General features: G+C 52.5%; 1 long non-coding RNA gene across 1 annotated transcript; it reads left to right on the forward strand.

Moving 5' to 3' along the window:
- The first annotated feature begins 1,380 nt into the window (after positions 1-1,380).
- Positions 1,381-3,093, forward strand: LOC135302012 (uncharacterized). Its single transcript, XR_010363698.1, has 2 exons — positions 1,381-1,755; positions 2,878-3,093. It is a non-coding gene; the product is annotated as an uncharacterized LOC135302012 (long non-coding RNA).
- The last annotated feature ends 16,097 nt before the right edge of the window (positions 3,094-19,190 follow it).

The raw sequence follows: 19,190 nt of genomic DNA on the forward strand, positions 1-19,190 counted from the left end.
GAGCCGTGGCTGCCCAGCCGTGCCTGGGACCCGGTGAGGAGAAAGCTGGGGGCAAATCCCCCTGAGGGAGCAGCTGGTGTGGGAGCTCAGGTTTTACACACTCCTACTGAGCGCTTATTTTTATACCTCTGATTGCAACGATCAATGAAAATAGCACTGATAGCACTCATTTGGAAATAAGGAACATGCACGTGAAAATGAATACAAAATAAGTTTGTTAATATCAGTGTTATTACAATGAATACTTAATTAACTCATCATAGCAGCACACTCCCAGAGAAGTGTTCTCACTGATGAGAAAGTGCTAAATCTCCAAATGAACACCTACAGACACATGTATGACAGCACAGCAATAAACAAGGAATCAATTGTCTGGCATTTATAAAAAGGAACTCTTTCAAATAAGAAAAAATAAATTTTAAAAAAAGCAGCTATTTTTTCTCTGTCTCTGAGCAATCCGGTCTAGTGAAAGGTGTCCCTGCCTGTGCAGGGGGTTCAATGAGATGGGTTTTAAGGTCTTTTTCAACCCACACCAGCCTGTGATTCTATGATTTTAGATTTTTTTTCAAATACCATCACATCACCAGCCAAAACCTTGAGAAACTGGTGCACAAGAGAAAGAAACAGGGCCCTTCCAAATATTCATATTGTCGTGCTGCATTTTCAGCTGGGCACTGTATTTTCATTACTAGCCTTACTGATGGTGTCTAGTCAGCACTTTACTGCCCTGTGCTGGACTTGGGACTGTTTCCATAGGAAATTTTGTAAATGCTCATACAGAAGATGATTTTACTGGAAATCTAAGTGCAAAATCCTGGAGCCTGGTTATAGGGGCAGGAACCATATGGCAAAACAGGTACTGGGGAACAGCTGCTAAACTGCAGGGATTTCCTGCAGTGGGAAATTTATCTCCTCACCAGTGGGAGAGGAGAAGGGCTGACCCAGGTGTCACAGAGAGCAGCTCCTCACACACCCAGGTGTCACAGAGAGCAGCTCCTCTCCTCACACACCCAGGTGTCACAGAGAGCAGCTCCTCTCCTCACACAGCCAGGTGTCACAGAGAGCAGCTCCTCTCCTCACACAGCCAGGTGTCACAGAGAGCAGCTCCTCTCCTCACACACCCAGGTGTCACAGAGAGCAGCTCCTCTCCTCACACACCCAGGTGTTACAGAGAGCAGCTCCTCACACACCCAGGTGTCACAGAGAGCAGCTCCTCACACACCCAGGTGTCACAGAGAGCAGCTCCTCTCCTCACACACCCAGGTGTCACAGACAGCAGCTCCTCACACACCCAGGTGTTACAGAGAGCAGCTCCTCACACACCCAGGTGTCACAGAGAGCAGCTCCTCTCCTCGCACACCCAGGTGTCACAGAGAGCAGCTCCTCTCCTCACACAGCCAGGTGTCACAGACAGCAGCTCCTCTCCTCACACACCCAGGTGTCACAGACAGCAGCTCCTCACACACCCAGGTGTCACAGAGAGCAGCTCCTCTCCTCACACAGCCAGGTGTCACAGAGAGCAGCTCCTCTCCTCACACAGCCAGGTGTCACAGAGAGCAGCTCCTCTCCTCACACAGCCAGGTGTCACAGAGAGCAGCTCCTCTCCTCACACACCCAGGTGTCACAGAGAGCAGCTCCTCACACACCCAGGTGTCACAGAGAGCAGCTCCTCTCCTCACACCCCCAGTGAGGTCTGACCTCAGGCTGCTCTGTTCCAGCTGGACAAACCAAGTGTCCTCAGCTGCTCCTCCTAAGGTGCTTTAGACCCTTCACCTCCTTCATGTCCCGCCTTTGGACTCAGTCCAACAATTTGGATCTTCCTTGTGAAAGACTTGTCCCTGGGGACAGAACATAGAGAACTCATTAGCCATGAAGAAATTAACAGCCCCTCCCTGTGACTGAGTGACCCAGCAAGGAAGGAGAAAAGGGTGGTTTTGCCATTTTTCAGGGCCTGGCTCGTTGTCACTGGGATGAGCCTCAGACTGTGCTTGGGGAGCCGAGCTCACTGCTGCCAGAGGACGTGGGAAAGAGGCCAGGGCTGTGTTTGGGCAGGACATGGAGGCGTGAGTGAATAAAAGGAGTTGTTTCCTGCAGCTGGGGCAGCCACAGCCCGTGGGTGCTGCCCTGGGTTCGGGCACTCCTGGCATGTCCTCACACCTCTGTGGCTCAGCAAGCACTGACTGTGCCAAGGGCAGGCTGTGCCTCCTGCCCTGCCAGGCCAGAGCTCTGCCCAGCTCACACGGCCTGGCATCCTCTGCCCCTGACTGTTTGTGGTCCTTTTCCCTTCTGCTGCTGTCCCCCTCCAACAGGACATTTTAATCGAATACCTCTCAGGGCTGCACACTTTCCTTGCTGGGACCCACAACAGATCTTGCTCCCAGGAGCCAGCCAGCCCCAATGTCCCTGCTGAGCTCCCTGGGCATGGCTGTGCTGGATGTGTTGTGCCCAGAGCAGGAAGCCGGGGAGCTGGGCTGTGTGCTCAGCGCGTGCAGCTCTGTCAGCAGTGGGGAAATGTCTCCCTGTGGGTTTCTGCCTGCCAGTCAAGCAAAGGAAGGATAACTTCCCATCCTTCCCACTCCCCAGAGCTCCTGTTTGCACTCAGAGAAGAAGATGGGAGCAGCATGGTGGGTGATTAAAGGGGCTGCTCCTCCCTGGCTGCCTGACCTGCCGTGCACCATCCTCTCTCTGGCCTGATGTGACCTTTCCTGGAGTGTGAGCAATCCCCCACCTCGGGCCAGTGCTCCCAGCTTTGATTGTGCTGGGCAGCCAGCTCCTGCTGCTCTCAGCTTCTGCAGTACATTTTCTCACATATGTACGATCAGATCCATGGGAACATCTCCTGGTGACTGACTCTGTAATTTGCCTGTTTTCTCCTAGGGAAAAAAAAACCACTTTACAGATTAACAATCAAGCTAACAGCTTCTGTTGTGGATATGAAAGAACATTACCCTGGTGGCACACTCGAGTCCTGCAGTTCTGTGCCCATCTGCTGGCAGACAGGCAGGGCAGGCTCAGATGTGGACTCGCTTCGATGTTTCTGAAATCAAATTTATTGTTCCTGAGAGAAAAGAAAACATATTTTTCCTTGTGCCAGATCAGAACCAAAGGCCTGTGTTCCTCTAGGACTTGTGGATGAAGCTAGCCTTTATTTTCAGCCTGTTTTAGTTTTGTGATGTGGCATTTTGGGAGCACAGGGCAGCGTGGGGGGAGGCAGTGTGTGCTGGGCTGGGCTGGGCTGGTGGGGGGGTCCCTGAGGATTGCTGGGGGGCTGTGGGCAGAGCCCAGGGCAGGAGGATGGAGCCTGCCAGGCTCTGGCACACAGAGCTCTGCTGTGCAGGGACGCTGTCTGCCCGTCCTGGCTGGGTGGCAGTCCTGCAGAAATGCCAACGAGCTCCTGTCCTGGCAGAGCTGGCACTGTGGAACCTTGTGCCACCTCCATGCTCTGCAGTGCAGCTGCTTTACAGTGTCCCTGTGCTGCAGGGAGGGCAGGGGGGGCAGGCCATGGGCAGCTTCTGCTGCCCCACCAGCCCCGGAGGGAAGTGTGACCTGGCAATCCCTGGGAAAGCAGCTTCAGCCATCCTGGGGGTTCCTGCCCTTCCAAGCACTGCTGCTGGGAGGGCAGCCAGCAAGAGCCTCTCATGGGGCTGAGAGCTCTTCCCTCTGCTCTGCACTGAGCTCCAGCCTCTGCTGCACCTCCCACTGTCCCAGGCTGCTCCAGCCCCAGTGTCCAGCCTGGCCTTGGGCACTCCAGGGATCCAGGGGCAGCCACAGCTGCTCTGGACACCTGTGCCAGCCCTGCCCACCCTGCCAGGGAAGTATCCTTTCCCAGCAGCCAATTTCAATCTAACCTCTTCCATCCCAAATCTATTAAGATCCATCCCTCTCATGTCTGTCTTTCCCCAGAAGGATCAGATACCCTGAGCCATCAGTGCCCTGGGAGCCCCGGACTCCATTCCTGAGCTCTTGGACCAGGCTCGGTGCTGCAACTTTTAGTCCTGAAGCAAACCTCACTTCCCTCAGCGTGGAGTACTCCAGAGTGCTTTTAGAAAGCTAAACAATCTGATGGAAAGTCTTTTCCAGGCATTTTTCAAACTGCTTTTTTGTTCCTTCAGTGCTGACACATCTCCAGAGGCTGTGTCTAGACGATTTAGTGTCTCTGCATATCCTCACGGATGTGGTGCTGTGTCAGCCTCCAGAAATCCTGGAAACATCACTTACCTACAGCTCCCAAACCTGCTACCCTGCAGTCACACCTGCCATCTGAGCTGCTGCTGGGCTTACAGCTCCTGAAGCTCTCTGCACCATTCTGCAGCTCTCCTGCACCTGCTTAAAAGTGGGTCCTGCCCCATGGCATGTGGGCAAGGCTTGGGCTTGCCATGATCCCTGAAGTTAAAGAGAAATTCATGTGTTCCTGCCCTTGAAAGTACTGTGAAAAGAATGAAAGGCAACACCAATAGCACCACAGAAAAATTACCTCTAGGAGACAAATTGATCTCTCAGTGAAGATGGATGCATGGTTTCCACACACATGTCCAAAGGCTCACACTTGCCATTCTGTTTGCCAATTCATCTTTTCCAGGACAGGCCACCACAGTGCTGGTGCTCGAGGCCTTTCCCTGCCTCCCCCCTGCCAGGCAGTGCCAGGCTGCCTCGTGCCTGTGTGATCCCACTTTGGAAAGGCAGGATGCTGCCTGGCAGCTCCCACACATCATCCTGTCCCCAGCCCTGTGTCCAGAGAGTAGATGGAGGCAAGGAGCTGCTGAGAGGAGCCTGCAGCCAGTGTTCAGTGCCTTGGCCCTGGCACAGGGGGTTCTTTTCCCTGCCCTTCCTTCCCAAGCTGATTTGCTGTTTCTACATGGGCTGCAGGGTGCCAGTGTGATCCACGGCTGGTGGTGAGCTGTGTTCCCTAAGGGCTGGGTGAGGAGCAGGAGGAGTTTATAGACCCTGAGTACCTTTGCTGGTGGCACACCTGCTTTTACCTTCTCTCTGCTCTTTTCCCTTTTGGTCCCTTTCAGGAAGGGCAGCAGCTCTGCATGTCTGATCCCTGCTCTGTCCATGGGGCCAGGCATTGGGATTTGTGGGACTGAGCCTGAACTTTGCCTGGGAGTGCAGCCCCTGCCTGGTGCCCCCCGTGAGCCTGGCAGGGTGTCAGGATGCCCCAGGCAATGGGCTGGAGGGGAAATGTGTGACCCCAGTCCCCCTCTCTGGTGATCAGCTCCTGCTGCTCCTGCCAGCTCCCAGCGTTAATGAAACCAGAGGACAAGGGGCTGCGTGTGGGGAGGGGTGAAGAGCTGGAGAAAGCAAACCCTGGGACCCAGCCTTGTCTCATCCTTCAGGATTCACTCCATGCCCGGGAGTGTCCAGGGCCAGGCTCTGTGGCTTTGGGGAGGGGTTGGATTCCTGCCCTGGAGCTCGGGAACTGCAGCAGCACAGGAGCATTCACTGCAGGAGGCGCTTGCCAGGCAGTTCCAGGGATGGGGTGGCCCCTGCTCCATGGCTTCCCTGCCTCGGGAGCACTCGGGGGTGGGCAGGGCTGGCCAAAGGACCCCACCGTGTGGGCACAGGGGCTGGACCCTCCGGCAGCCAGAGGTTTTCCCTGGCAGGGAACACAGATTATTAAACCTCAGCCAGTATTCACTGTGCTGCCTCTCTTTCATCAACTCTCTTCTCCAATATTGTGTTTTCTGTTCTTTTGGGAAAGCAGTGCACTGTTTAATAAGAAGAAGGGGTTGCTTTGGTACACCCGAGAATTGATGATTGACTCAGGCTTTTTTAATAATTCAGCTGCAAGACAGGCCCTGAGCACCCACAGCACCCAGAGAATGCCCTGGAGGAGAAAAGAGAGTTGCAAGGTTTTGCTGCTGGGTGCTGGGGGCTGAGGCTCCTTCCAGGGCAGCTGGGAACAGACCCACCTGTCTGTCCTGACAAAAGGTGGTTCCACCTGGGAATCAGCTCATTTACTGACCGAGGCCACAGAGGGAGCGGAGTGAAGGCAGTGGGTAAAAGCCAGCACAGAGAGAGGAGATGAAGGCTGATCCCAGGGATGCTTTTATGTGCCCAGTATCTCCATCACAAGGTGTTTGAAGCTGGCACTTCCGGAGCCAGCAGATCTCCTCTGAGAGCTGCTTTCCAAGCGGAGTTTAGCTTGGGGGTGAGTGAGCTCTGCGAGCCCCCAGCAGCAGGAGGAGCCCTGTGCTCTGCCTGTGTTCTGGCCTGGCTGGTTCCTGGGCTGGCTGCACTGGAGCCAGTTCTGGCCCAGAGCAGAAAAGGAACAGGGCAAGGTTCCACTGACAGCCCCCAAGACACCCCCATGAGGAGTGTCCCAGGAATGGCACAAGGGTGTGTGACAAACACCCTGCCCATCAGCAAACCTCTCAGCAGCAGCCCTTGGGTGCTGCTCCAGCAGTAGGAGATGATGACCCTGCACAGCTCAGGGACAGCTTTGGATCTTCCCCAGAGCGGCAGCAGATCCCACTGTGCTGGTCCTGGCAGGAAAGCCTTGCCCCAGATCTGCAGCAGATCCCACTGTGCTGGTGCTGGCAGGAAAGCCTTGCCCCAGAGCTGCAGCAGATCCCACTGTGCTGGCCCTGGCAGGAAAGCCTTGCCCCCAGCCCTTGCCCAGCCCACCCTGGGTCCGTCTGCTGCTCCAGGAGAGGCTGTGCAATGCGGGCTTGCAGCATTCTGGACAAAGACAGCCAGACTTCGGTGCAGTTTCACACTGGCATGCTTCCAGGGGTTTCAGAGCAGGGCAGCCTGCAGGGTGTGAGCCACAGCGAGGCACCCAGCAGCTTGTGCTGAGGGACAGGGTCCTGGTTACCCCCACAGACACAGAAAGGCTCCTCACAGTGCCTTGGGGACACCAGCACGGGCTGGTAACCAAGGGGATTAGCAATCTGCAGGCAGCACGAGAGGAAAACAAGGATGGATGGCTCAGGAATGCAATGGAGTGGATACATCCTGAAGAATTAGGGGGAAATGTTTGTTTTATCTTTTCTGACATTAGCAGCACAAGCACACACATACCCCCCAAAGCCATTACTGTGCAGGAATTTGTTTCTCATCCTAGTTTTTTCACAGGCTTTGAGTTTCCTCCCATGTTCTCTTAAGTCCCTGGCAAAATTTCCCTGGAGTTCAGCAATAAATTAGAGCTTTTATGAATTACACACCTCTGACACCTCCTCAGAGAAATACAACATCAGTGGGAACCAGTGCTGTGCTGGAGCAGCCAAGAGCTCAGAGAATTCCTCACTCCATCATCACTCCAGCTGCCAAATGCACCCAGTGATCAATACCAGGGCTTGTGACTCACCCAACAGGTGGGTTTTACCCTTTCTGCTGTAGTATTTTACACTTCAGCTCGATGTGCTTTCCAGCTATGCAGACAAAACAAGGTACAGCAGCACCAAGAGATGGTTTTCTGTGCAGAGTCGCACAGTTTACAGGCCATTAAAGTGTTACCATGTTTTACACAGCTGTTAGTGAGCACTGAGTTTGCACTCAGGACCTTAGAAAAGAAGTCAGCCTCAAAGTGCCAGCTGTGATGAACAAACCTGGGGAGCTAAAGGGACTGCTCAGTGTGACACACAGCACAGCCTGTCCCAAGTTCTCTTTTGGTTTTCCACCCACAGGGATTGGTCCTGGTCCCAGTAAAGTCTGAAATTTGGTCACGGGAAAAAATGCCTGGAAGGTAACAGCACTGGAGCAGCTCTGCCAGGGAAGGGAAGGCTGGAGGAAACAACATTTTCGACTTGTTCAGAGCTCTGAAGGAGCCCACTGACCCTTTATATGCTGATGCTGGTGCTGGCCTTCATCCCCATTAAGCTGTGCCCCTTTGCCTTCCTGCAGAGCTCTTGTTAAGTAAACCCAGGGAAAAAAGGGGTCAAGGTCTGGTTGTCTCCATAGCCTTTGCATTTTGCTTTGTCTGGTTAGGCTTCACTGAGGACTGGGCAGTTCTAATCATTGTTCTGCCTCAGTACCTCGCTGCACACCTGCAGTTAAAATCTGCACAAGTCCGTGGTGGCTGACCCTGGAGCAGCCTGAAATCCAGAAGCCCTGCCAGGAAGAGCTGAGCAGGTGGGAAAGACCAGGAAGGGACAGACACAGCAGCAAGGGAGAAAAAGGGACAGGAGGCAGAACAGAACCCATCTCTGCTTTGGGTACCCCAGGCTGCAGTAATCAACGGAGGTCACTGGAAAACAGCTATGTCCAAAAGAGGATTGCAAGCATGAAAAGGAATTATTCAGTATTCCACAAGAATGTGTTACTGCAAGGGTCACACAGGTCTACCACAACAGAGTTTCTACACAACAAAGTAGAGAAAGCAGCAGTTCTCCTCATTTCTGCTGTTTGGAGGGCTGTGCAGAGCAGATGGAATCATGGGGGTGAGAAAAACACCATTCCTTCTGTCATCAGTGACTTGGACAGATGTAGTTTCACAACAGCAATGATGCAAGAAAAAACTAGTCTGTATGTTAGTCCTAGAACGGTTCCAAATGTTCCCTGACCAATTGTTGGCTTTAACAACCCGACATTTGGAGTGTCCTGAGAAAACACGAGGAAAACCCAGCCCAGAGCAGAGAGCTGTGCCAGCTCTGGGGCTTAGACAGGGAGCGGTGGCTCAGCAGCACCATCCTGTCCTGCCCTTCTCCCACCTGGCTCGGAAGGATCTGGCTCTGGTGGTGGGAAGAGCAGTTCCAGCTCCCAGCCCTGAGCACCCACCTGGGCCGTGCCCTCAGCCCCTGCCAGGTGCAGCAGCCATCCTGGGCAGCTGAACTCCTGCAGGGAGGGCACAGCACAGTGTCCTGGGCAGCTGAACTCCTGCAGGGAGGGCACAGCACAGTCCTGGGCAGCTGAACTGCAGGGAGGGCACAGCACGGTGTCCTGGGCAGCTGAACTGCAGGGAGGGCACAGCACAGTCCTGGGCAGCTGAACTCCTGCAGGGAGGGCACAGCACAGTGTCCTGGGCAGCTGAACTCCTGCAGGGAGGGCACAGCACAGTGTCCTGGGCAGCTGAACTCCTGCAGGGAGGGCACAGCACAGTCCTGGGCAGCTGAACTGCAGGGAGGGCACAGCACAGTCCTGGGCAGCTGAACTCCTGCAGGAGGGCACAGCACGGTGTCCTGGGCAGCTGAACTCCTGCAGGAGGGCACAGCACGGTGTCCTGGGCAGCTGAACTCCTGCAGGGAGGGCACAGCACAGTCCTGGGCAGCTGAACTCCTGCAGGAGGGCACAGCACAGTCCTGGGCAGCTGAACTCCTGCAGGGAGGGCACAGCACAGTCCTGGGCAGCTGAACTCCTGCAGGGAGGGCACAGCACGGTGTCCTGGGCAGCTGAACTCCTGCAGGGAGGGCACAGCACAGTCCTGAGCAGCTGAACTCCAGCAAGGAGGGCACAGCACGGTGTCCTGGGCAGCTGAACTCCTGCAGGAGGGCACAGCACAGTCCTGGGCATGCCCTGCCACAGGGACCTCACCTCCTCACACACTGCCCTGGCACAGCCCAGCAGCACCGTACCTCTGTGCTGCAGCTCCCCCTCACCAGGGTGCAAAGAACACTTCTCCAAAGCCTGCAGCTCTACAATGCTCAGTGAGTTTTGAATTTCAGCATTTCGCCTCCAGTTCTTTCTCTGCTCAGCCTGTTTGATGATTTCTTCAGCTATTTGCACAGACAACTGCACACCCATTTCTTCCACAACCCCATCTCAGTTTCTCCTTTCCTTCTCATCCTTCTGGCAGCTTTCCCCATTTTGCCTTTGCTCTGTGATCCTGGGGGCTCTGAGCTTGCCTTTAACCTGTGTGCTGCAGGAGCCTGGCAGCACCCTGAGCTGAGAGCTGCTGAGCTTGGCTCTCTCACAGGTCTGGTGAACTCACAGAACACAGCACTGCTGGGCTGCTGTGGAACCTGCTGCCAGCTGCCAGGCCAGGCTGCCCATCAGGCGTTCCTCCTCACATGGAAGTGTCAAATTCCTCTGTGGATCCTTCGGGTTTGTATCTCCCATGCCAAAGACTTTAGTCTCAATCAAAGCCCTGTGGTATTTTCAGATGTCTAAGGATATTGCTAAAAACATTATCGAGAACCAGCTGAACATATTATTTCTGGGAGACTCTGTTGGTGAAAGAGCTGGGTTTTGTTTTTTCTTTTTAATGAGGGCCCAAGCCTTTGGATACTAACAAAGATCCTCTCCAGCCTTGCTGTGAGCCAGAGTGTCAGCCCAGCTGGGGGGCAGAAGGCTGTACTGGCACCAGGCTTTCATCCAAAGCTCTAGGGCACTTCAGAAACAGCACAGGAGATTGAGTTGCCAAGGAAAAATCAGAGCATTTCTCCATGTTCCTCTGGCCGTGCTTCGTCTGACCAGGTTCTCGTGGTGCCCTGCATCCCTGCAAGACCTGTCCTGCCCACTGCCCACTGTGCAGCAAACACAGCTCCTGGTGTCCCCTTCAGGCCAGCTCTCAGGGAGTTTGGGATGGCTGCTCGCTGCCCCAGTGCTGCTGTCAGGGTCACAGCCATCACCTCGGTCCATGGAGCTGCCAGATGTGTTCCTGTGCTGGGAATCTCCAAATGGACACCCAACAGACAAGGTGGTAAGATTTCATTGCACTTGAGAAGTGGAAATATCTTAAAACAAGAAGCATGTCCCAGATGTTTCTTGGGCTCTCTTCCCTCACAGCTGCTGGCCATGAGAGCACAGGGGTTCTCCAGCCCTGCCAGGGCTCAGCACTGTGCTCAGGCTGCACAGGGGCTGTGGGAGCCCTGGCAGTGCCCAAGACCAGGCTGGACCCTGGGGCTGGAGCAGCCTGGGGCAGTGGGAGGTGTTCCTGCCATGGCAGGGCTGGGATGAGACGGCATTCAAGGTCTCTTCCAACCCCAGTCTGTGACTCCATGCTCATTGTTCTTCACCAGGCTGTGGTGCCATGGCATCCCTACAGCAGCTCCTGACTCAGCTGGCCCAGGTTTGGGTCATTTCCTTTGGAACCTGGGCCCTGCCTTTGGTTCCTGGTGTTTGCAGTGCACAACTTTCCCCCTGCCCCACAGGATGCACTCAGAGCTCACCCAGGGTCCTGCCAGACACCAAAGCTCTGGGCAGCCTTTGCTGCTTCTGACCTCAGCTGTGAGTGCCACGGCTCCCTGGAGCTCAGGAGTGACTGCAGGCACCAGCAGGGCCAGGTTCACAGGGAGGGGCACGTCCTGCAAGCAGAGCTGCCAGCACAGTGCCTCTGCTCCTGTCACTGAGGTCAGCCCCAGGCAGGTCCTGGGTGCCAGGAGAGCTGCACGGCCTCAGCCTGGCTTCCCCCAGGAGCTGCACAGGAGCTGCTCCTCACCTGAGGGCCTCCTGCAACACTGCAGCCTCCACACACCGTCACCCATTCGCCCTCTCCTGTCAAGGGGAGCCCCCTGGGACACACAGACAGGAACGCTTGCTAGCTTGAAGTCACTTTGTCAGTCGTGATCCTGTGCTGACAGCTTTGTGTCTGAAAAGCAATTTTAATTTCAATCACAATGAATAAAATAACAGGTTTAACATTTGGAAAGCTCATTACTGGAAACTTTATAAAACTTAAGGGTAACAAGGATGAATTATTGCTTGAAAGAGCAATTTTTTTTTTGTTAAAAATACAGACATAAAAAGATTTATAGTATGTAACCCAGTTATGATTTTGAAGTAAAGCATTGGTATTCTACACTCTTCTTTTTTCCCTGAGTCTCTTCTTTTTCACATCCCAGTGCATCCAGCTAAGCACAATGCCATTAGCACAGAGCATTTAGCAAAGACAGTGCTCTGGGGAGGGATTAGGCAGGCTCTGGGAGCCCTCCCCTGCAGATGACACTGCCTGCCTGCATTCCCCAGGCCCCAGAAGGACAACAAAAAGGATTACATCCTGATGGCTTAGATTTCTGTGTGGGGAGGCAGGCAGCAAAGAGCAGCCTGGGTGATGTCAGCCCACGTTCCCCACAGCAAACAGCAACTCCGCTTTATCTATTGATTCATTTATTTGTGGATTGATCAGCCTGAGAGCAGCGTCCTTACCCAGCACACATCCAAGCCCACCTGAGCCCAGGCCGTGCCCCACATCCCAGCAGTGCTGTGTTCTGCACCACAACACACAAAAGCTGTTTTTGTACTCCACAAGACACGGAAATACGAAACCCTGCTTGTGACCCTGCCCTGTCCTTTGGCCTGGGGGGAGCACAAGCTCACCAGCCCGGCTTGGGGAACAACTGGTCATCCATTCATATCAGCAAGGCACACGCAAGCCACATTCTGTTTGTTTTCCCCTCTAAACACACAGAGAATTATTGTGGCTGTGAAAACTCGATCTGTGTTCTGGAAAAACAAGGGCTCTGGTGCCTAGTTTGCCCAGAAATGTGCTTAAATATTGATAATTTAATGATGCATTCTTCAGAGTGCCCCATTTTCCCAGAGCCTCATTTTTAAAGGCTGGCTCTAAAAGGCATTGGGGGAGCTGGAATTGCAGCACTTGGAGCCTCTGACAGCAGACAGATTTTGGTAGCAGCACAGTCAATGCTGAAGGGCTCCTCACAGAGGACCTCCCAGAGCCCTCTTTGGCATACACTGGCCTCTGCTCTTTGGCACCAGGGCATCTGGGCACCGGCCTGCTCCACATCCTCCTCTCTGAAATGCAGAGATATGGACTTGATGGATGGACAAAGGGGAACGATTTCACACAGACAGGGCAGGGCTAGGTGGGATACTGGGGAGGAATTCTTGGCTGTGAGGGTGGGCAGGCCCTGGCACAGGGTGCCCAGAGCAGCTGTGGCTGCCCCTGGATCCCTGGGGTGCCCAAGACCAGCTCTATGACCCTGAAGGGCTACCAAGAGCCTCATGGTGGCAACCAGAAAGAGACACCAGGGGAGCATTGTGGGCCTGGAGCCTCGTGAGAGAACCCACAGACCCCTGTCCCTCTCCTCTCCTCTCCTCTCCTCTCCTCTCCTCTCCTCTCCTCTCCTCTCCTCTCCTCTCCTCTCCTCTCCTCTCCTCTCCTCTCCTCTCCTCTCCTCTCCTCTCCTCTCCTCTCCTCTCCTCTCCTCTCCTCTCCTCTCCTCTCCTCTCCTCTCCTCTCCTCTCCTCTCCTCTCCTCTCCTCTCCTCTCCTCTCCTCTCCTCTCCTCTCCTCTCCTCTCCTCTCCTCTCCTCTCATTGCAGTAGATGTGCAGGTGTTGGCATTAGCAAATGGGAGTGCTTGGTTTAAGATGAACCTTTTCAGTTTGTCAAAATACAAAGGTTTGTTTGTTTGTGTCTTGTTGCTGGCTTGTTCCCTAAGCCACAGAGTTAATCACAGCTTTGTTTCTCAGACACCAAAAGCATTCTCATTTTTGAACTCGCTAGCTAATGCTCATCATCTATTTGGCTTTTTTGTTTGTTTTATGTGTTAAAGAGGCACAACATAGACCCAGGGAAACAGGATGGCAAAGGCATTCCTGCTGCTGGTGTGAGGAGCAAATTTTAACAACAGACATTAAACAGAGCATCCACAAAGCAGGAACAGACTGTGCCCCACAATAGCAGAAATTAGAGAGTTCATTCAGGAATTGTGTGATAATTGCTTGGAGGAAAGAAAAATCATCTTTCAATTAAATACATCTGATGTGCTTATAAAGCAAGAGGTGAAATCTGTTTAAACATAAAAAAAACCCAAAACAAACAACTTTTTTTTTCAGGTGAGATACCAAACACAGCCCTGAAGTGATGAGGATTTATCAGGCTGTATCAGTGGCCAGCAGCTGCTCAGGATTGTTGGAGTGTGTGGGTTTATTTGTTTCCTGCAAATGTGATGTTCTATTTTTTGGCATCCACACACCAAACTGGCATTAGCCTGCAAGCAGGAAAGGATGTGTTAGCAGAGCTGACAAAGCTAATGCCTTCTTGGGTCAGCTCTGCAATAGGAGTGCCACACCCCAGCTTGTGATGGGAGTGAAAGCCCTGGAATCCATTGCTTTGGTCTTGAAAAGAGACTGGAAACGCTTTGCACTGCAGATCTAGAATTCCTTTGGTACAGTTCATGTTTCAATTCTCTTTCAAAGTACAAAGCCAGTGAACATCACCAGAAAACCCCACAAAGAACAGCCCCAGACCCTGAAGCATGCCACAGCAGCTCTCCCCTTTCCCACCACAAGCACAATAAGGAATTCAGTAAATCAGTTATGCTGTAAAGAGGAGCAGAAAGGATCCCTTTTCCATTGTTTTCCTGGTGGCTCATTCCAAGTGCAGGGTTGGTGGTGGGGTCCCACCAGGCTGGATGCAGCTCCTGCTCCTGGCCCAGCACTGTCCTGGGGGCTGGCCTTGGCCTGCTCAAACAGCAACCCCGTCACAGCTCTGATTAATCTGTTTTCAACGACTTCAGCAGTAATGGAAGGACATGGTGACAATAAAGGCTGGTGCTGTTCCCAGCAGGTTGGTTTAAGGCAGCACTGCTGACCCTGCTCCCCCTGTCCTTCAGCCCCGGCACAGGGGGTGAGGAGGAGGAGGAGGAGGAGGAGGAAGAGGAGGAGGAGGAGGTGGAGGAGGAGGAGTGTTTTACAGTAAGTCCTGACATCACAGAATCCCTGAAGGATTTGGGTGGGAAAGGACTTTAAGTCCCATCCCATCCCACCCTGCCATGGCAGGGACACCTCCCACTGTCCCAGGGTGTCCCAGTGTCCAGCCTGGCCTTGGGCACTGCCAGGGATGCAGGGGCAGCCACAGCTGCTCTGGCAATTCCAGCCCAGCCAGCAATTCCCAGTTCCCAATCTCCCACCCATCCCTGCCCTCTGCCAGTGGGAGCCATTCCCTGGCTCCTGTCCCTCCAGCCCTTGTGAAAGTTGTGTGAGGCTCCCTCTGGAAGCAAACAGTTCCTTTCTGAGCAAGCAGTCAAGAGTTTGCACCTATTTTCTTCCCATTTATTTGGATAAAAGATTAATTACAGCAAGATAATCTATGGAATCTCCTGAAACTACATAAGATTGTTAAGAGAGCGAATGCTTCATCTGAGCAGGTGCTCTGAAGGTGAGCCTATGCTGTGTTTTACCACTTTAAATAAATTACAAGAATTAAATATTCATAAAGCTCCATTGTTTGGCTTTAGTCTGTTTGCTTCCTGTAGCATAATTCATTCAACACTTTCGTACAAACTGTGTAAGTGTGTATTAATTGCTGTAATGTAATTTACAGATTTTCTCCCATATGGCTGATTGGAATAGTAGATACAGCAAAATATGGCAGCAGCATTTGCTAATAAATGGTGTGCTGGGCAGGAAAACTCAGGAATTCAGTGTTTGTGATTGCATGGCCCAATTTGGTTTCAGCCAGTGCTTGACACAAGCCTCCACCCCATGGCATCCCCAGTTATGGACAGGAGGCCTTCCCTGGGCAGGCAAAGAGGGCCCAGCTTACCTGGGAGAACCAGCTTGGTGCCTTTGCCAAGATGGTTGTTACTAAAGTTATTATTAATTTAAAAGAAATTGCCTGTTCAGTGGCTCAGATATGGTAGAGTGCAAACCAAAAGTGTGAAGAAGCTGTGTGCAAAGGGCATTTGAAAGTCTGTGTGTGGGTGTGCCCAAGGAGAGTTTCCACATCTTTCTCTGACCCTCTGTTGATGCCTGCACCAGCTAATCACAGTCAGCTTTAATAACACAGATGATTGTCCCCTGCCTGGTCACGTTAATGATATGTATTGACTCTTCATATTGTAAATTGGGCATGAAATGACCCATTTCTGGCTGTGGGAATGCTTCTGGACAATTTTTGCCTTGCTGCAGTTAGAGAGAGTCTCTAAAGTGTTCCCTAGCAAAGGAGTGTGTCCTAGCCCCAAAAGCGCATCCCAGGATCAAGGTTATGAATTTCAAACTGCCTGTTTATGAGGAAAGAAACCTGAGGATTTATCCTTGCAGTCCAGCACAAGTGTGTGCTCAAACAGAGGTGATGGGATCTAACAAATGACTGGAGCTAGCAGGGAAGAGTCATGGAATGCTCACAAATCAGCAATGGAAGCACAGAATCAAGGGGTGGCTTGGGGGGGAAGAGACCTTAGAGCTCATCTTGTTCCAGCCCTGCCAGGCACAGGGACAATTCCATGATCCCAGGTTTGTCCAAGCCCTGTCCAGCCCAGCCTCGGACACTCCAAGTCACTGTGCTGCTGCCATTGGTCCCCTAATGCCATTGCTGGCATTTATTTAAAACAGTGCTACTAAAAGGAGGAAAACCAAGAATTGTTTATGCTGTTTACGATTTTTTCCATCTTCATCCTGGAAAAGGGTCAATACAATTAAATAAAATAATAAAAAATGAATAAAAGCTCATGGCACAAATATGGCAGGAAAGTAGTGCGAGGTGGAAAAGCTTTCCTCACGTTTCTGCAGAGCACACTGAATCATCCCCACCCAAAACGTTCCCATTTCAGGAGCTGTGGATCAGCAAGGTAGGAAGTAAAACTGCAAATGATAGAGCTGGAACCGTTTCAAAGCGTAATCCCCTAATTAATCCAAATAACAAGTATTTAGTACAAAAAAGCTTTTTAAAACCATGCCATCCTAGGACACATCCGTGCTTTTCCTTAGCCTTTAAATAGCTCTCTGGGTGGATTTCCATGCCAGTTCAGCTTAGCCTGCTTCCTTTTTCTTTCTTGCATTTTTTTCCAACAATTCTTTCCTTCAATAGCTCCTTCACATATTTCATTAACATTGTGTCTTATTAAAATCCTTTTTCAGTGATTAGAATTTTAAATGTGTGTTTAAAGAGAAACCAAAGAGATTAAGTGAATGTTAACAGAATTTAAGACACTCCATTAGCAACTTTTGGCCAAATTTATAAAATTCATGAAGCAGTGTGTTTAATAATAGATGCTGATGGACTCCAGGTTGTAGGCCCTACGAGTGAATGAACATCATGTGTTTAGTGTAAGGCTGAACAATGCACCAATATTCCTGTTTTCTGCACTAGTCATTGATCAGTGCTGTCCAAGTCATGGGGATCCCTCTCTCAGCCAGCTATTGACCATTTACAGAGGAGATCATCAGAAAGTTTGGTCACCCTCTCCCTGAATCTTTTACATCTGTTCTCTGCTTTCCTGAATTCATGTTCTGCAGCACCTCAGGAGCCTCATCGAGGCATGCTCCTGCTCTTGAAGAGACTCAAAGCAGCAGAGAAATAAAAGCTCCTCTCATGGGAGGAAGTGAGGTAATTCCACCCCAAATATATTCTCTCTAGGATCCCGATACAGCACTTTAACTCCCTGCAGGCCTTCACAACTCATGACCCAGTGCTTCCTGGCCTTCAAACCCCTCTTCCATTGTGGGATTCTGAGCTTTCTGTCCACAGTTTAAAGTTTGATCTGAATTTGTGAGCGATTTGGGGAGCAGTGCTCTAACAGGAGAGGGACAGGTGCCCACCTGAGCCCCAGCCTGACGACACCCCATGAGTGAGCTCCACCTCTGCCCACCAGAATTAGCATTTTGAGCAGGTGCTCCCTTCATTCCCATCTTATCTCACACATTTCAGCCCGTGCTGCTGATGCCCAGTCACAAATTGCTGGGTCGCTCCTTTATTAACCCTGGGCAGGGAGGATTTCAGTCTGTGCTTTGGGAGTTAAAGCCTCAGCTCCTGATGTCAGCTGGAGAATGGAGCACCATGAAGGTAATCACTGACATGCTGGCTTTCAAGGCTTTTCCCCCTGTTTTTATATCTTCGTAATTCTGCTCTCAAAAATAAGTTTGCTCTGTGTGAGCCATGAATTTGGGGACTGCCTGTCATAGGTGGCTTAATGCTGGGTTTGCAGGCACTCTATATTCTCCTGATCCTGATTAACAGTCTTCCTGCTACTGTTGCCTGGAAGTTATCCACTACAACAATTGCACTGGAGAATGGGATTTCATCAAAATGCATTACAGGAGTGTGCCACTTTCAAAAACTTTAATCAGAAAAGGGATCTTGGAGCCAGGCAGGTATTTTGTGTTGAAAAGAGACACTGTGTTGAATGCAGGTGTATTCTTGGTTCATAAGCTCTTTTCCCAGTCTTCTCCCTGCTTGCCAAAGCTGCTGCTGGAGAAGTTTCATTCCTCCTTGCTCCCAGCTCTGGCACAGCCCCAGGGGCACTGGGCAGGGTCAGTTTTCCCTGTTCAAAGCAGGCCTGTGGTACTTGTCACACTGCAAGGCCTGGCTAATTATTTAACAAGATCTTAAAAAAATAGAGAGGAAAAAAACCCAACTCAGCAATCCAGTCTGCTGAGGCGAGTGCTGCACACTTGGTGCAAACGGAGCCTGGGGGCAGCTCAGCACCTCTGTGCCTCTGTCCTCTCAGCCAAGGGCAGCCATGGGCACCTCGCTGGCACTGCCCCACTGCTCCAGATTTCACTCCTAAACACGGAAAATCCCCAAATCCTCATCAGCCATGGTGTGGCAGCAGGGCCAGGGCAGTGCCTGTCCCCTGGGCACTGCTGGGTCACTGCCAGTGCTGTGTCCAGTGCTGGGTCCCTCCTGAGGGGCTGGAGCATGTCCAGCAAAGGCAACGGGGCTGGGGAGGGGCTGGAGAATTCCTGAGGGAGCTGGGAAGGGGCTGAGCCTGGAGCAAAGGAGGCTTAGGGGCCCTTGTGGCTCTGCACAGCTCCTGCCAGGAGGGGACAGCCGGGGGGTCGGGCTGTGCTCCAGGGAACAGGGACAGGAGCAGAGGGAACGGCCTCAGGCTGGGCCAGGGCAGCTCAGGGTGGATTTTGGGGAAATTCCTTCCTAGAAAGGCTGTCCAGCCTGGCACAGCTGCCAGGGCAGGGGTGGAGTCCCCATCCTGGAGGGATTTAAAAGCCCTGTGCATGTGGCACTTGGGGACAGGGGTTAGCAGTGGCTGGGCAGTGCTGGGGGACCTGGATTATTTGAGGGGCCTTTCCCAAGCCCTCCAAGATGGCTTTGTGATTCTGTGGCTCTGTGATTGTGTTTGCAGCCCCTCCTGTGGCAGTCACGAAGCTGGGGCTTAGCCCTGAGGGGAGCAGGGCTCTGCACCACAGTGTCAGGGGATTCCTCCAGCAGTCTCTGTGTTCAGTCTGTGCCACACCCAGCTCCTCTCTGGGCCCACTGGGGCTCAGTGCTCGTGTTTTCAGGACCACCATGCATGCCTGCCTTTGGGCTGAGGCTGGGCACTGCTCGTGTGGCACACTGGGAGCTGGGGCCACAGGTGTAGTGCTGGCACACTGAACTGGCACCATCCAAGAA

Source organism: Passer domesticus, chromosome 6 (genome assembly GCF_036417665.1).
Source record: "Passer domesticus isolate bPasDom1 chromosome 6, bPasDom1.hap1, whole genome shotgun sequence".
NCBI lineage: Eukaryota > Metazoa > Chordata > Aves > Passeriformes > Passeridae > Passer > Passer domesticus.